Raw genomic sequence first — 2,457 nt, forward strand, 5'->3', positions numbered from 1 at the left:
GTTCCCAGTTATGTATTTTTAATTTGAGAAGTTCGTGCCTAAGTTGATTTTTAAGTGCGTAATATTTATTTTTATTTTCAAGTGTGCGGAATTTTTGGTATTTATGGCGTGCTTGTCTTTTATTTATTAGGAGGAGGTCGGCATCCGGAAATGCATGTTTTAAGAATTCGCGCCTATTTAAAAACGTGGTGTGCTTTTTGACTATGTTTAAAAATGTATTTTGAATTATTTCGGCCGCGGGGTCTATTTGTTCTTTAGAAGTTATTATTATATTATTATTTTCAAATATTTCCTCTAATTCAATTTTAAATGTCTCCCAGTTGATGACCGGGGTTCGACAAAGTACTGGGTTTGGGTGTGTTAGAACATGTGTTTCAATAACACAGTGTACAGGCAAATGGTCAGAATCAAGTTCTGGCAGAACTTTTAGTTGAATATTTATATTAGGAATATTAGTGAGAATTATATCTAAAACGTCTGGCTGATGGCTGATATTAGCATGGTAATGCGTGGGAGTGATCGGCGCATGGATTAAATATTTATTTTGTAGTGAGTGTTCGCTTAACACTGCCCCTTTGCGATTGTTATATCTACTGTTCCACTGTTTATGTTTTGCATTTAGATCACCAGCTATAATGAATGGGTGCGGTTGGTTTATTATTTCGTTGAGGTCTGTATTTAGCAGAGGTTTATTTGGCGAGCAGTAGGCTGCGACTAAAGTTATGTGGCCGGTATTTGTGCGAATATTTATAGACGTATTTTCTATGTGGCTGGTTTCTGAAGGTTTATTTATGTGGTGTTGAAGTCGGTTATGGACTAAAATTAGAGTTCCTCCTCCGGCAGTTACTCTGTCTGTGCGGTAGGTTATGTAATTTTTAATAGTGCAACGTTTTGTAGGTTTTAAAAATGTTTCGTTAATTAAGGCCACTTCCACTCCGTACTCCTCCAGAACTCTCTCAAGTTCGTAGAGTTGTGTGGTTATCCCATTAGCATTCCAGTACAGGATGGAAAGGGTACCTGGGTTCGGGGCAGGAGGATGTGTACCCATTAAACGGCCCCGGAGAAGGTTGTCAGGGCCTGCACCAGCAGGAGGGTCTTCATTGAGGGATCGGTGGCTGTGTTGGCAAGGAGCATGTAGGGCTTCATGTGTGCCATGAATGCGGCGAAGTTGGCATCGCGCAGGAAATTCATCAGGTCCCGGAGGTCGGACATGGCGGATTGGATGCCAGCACAGTCGCCGAGGGAGCTTGGAGTTGCGGTAGGAGCTTGGGAGAGGGGGGGTGGGTGTTGGGAGGGGGTGGGGGGAGGAGGGGGGGTGGGAGCTGGTGTGTGTTGCGGTACGATGATGCGTTGTGCGTTGTTGTTCGCCGCCTGTGCGAACGAGAAAGTTGGCACCACTGGCCTCGTGGGTGCGGGGGGTGGTAGCAGTGGGTAGTGAGCTGGTGTTGGCTGTGTCGCAAGAGGCTGCGCGAGTTCTGCGCGCGAAGACGCCTGATCCTGACGGAATTGCACATACTTCAGGTATTCGGGGCAAAGTTTGGAGTTCCCCTCGTGCACGCCATTTCCCTTGCAGTTTGCACAGTTGGGATTTTTGTTGAGGTTGGGACAGGCGGCGTATGTGTGGGGCCCGGCGCAGTGCTTGCATTTGGTGGCGAGTCGGCAGAAGTTGCGAGTGTGCAAAAACTTCCAACAGTTCTGACACTGCGCAACGTCTCCGACACGTTTGCGGTATTGTGTCACTTCAACACGGGTCATGTTGATAGTTGTGAGTGACGTGAGGCGAGGGAGGGTGTCATTCTTAGCGGCCGTGACGCTAAAGAGCGGTAGTGGCTCCTCCCAGGTGTTGGTGGGATCGGCAGGGTCCGCGCATTTTTTGTGGAATTGGTAGACGTCCAAGATGGTGTACCCACGTGCCTCCAAGTCTTCTCGGATTGATTCCGTTGGCGTGGCGCGCGGCATGCGGACAACAACTTTCTGAGGCAACTCAGAGGCTGTACAGAAAGTGTAGTACGGGACTGGCACTGAATCAAGGTATTTTTTGAGAGATTGGTATGCCTGCAAGTGTTCGCACGCGATCTGCAGGCCCTCGCGCACGAGAGAAATCTGCGCGGCCCCTGGGGCGAGAGATCGCATGCGAGCCACCAGCTGGCTGTAGAGAGACTGGTCTGGAACGACCAGCCTGAGCGCGTGTTTGCGCGGTCCTGAGGCACGCGGGGTGCGGGTGGAGGGGGCGGCTGCGCCCTGATTGGCCGGAGCTGGAGCGGGTGGAGAGGGGGCGCTGGAGGGCCCTGCCGTGGGTCGGGACGCGTCTGCCTCCGCGAGCGTGGCGAAGCGATTTGTAACCGCGATTTCAGGTGGCCTGACTGCTGGCGCTGTTGTTCGCTGCCGTTTCCGCTGCATGGTCCATTCAGCTTGTCGCTCCTGTTCCTCCTCTCGCTGCTCTGCTGCATTCTTTTC

Source organism: Bacillus rossius, unplaced genomic scaffold (genome assembly GCF_032445375.1).
Source record: "Bacillus rossius redtenbacheri isolate Brsri unplaced genomic scaffold, Brsri_v3 Brsri_v3_scf45, whole genome shotgun sequence".
In the NCBI taxonomy this organism is placed as follows: Eukaryota; Metazoa; Arthropoda; class Insecta; order Phasmatodea; family Bacillidae; genus Bacillus; species Bacillus rossius.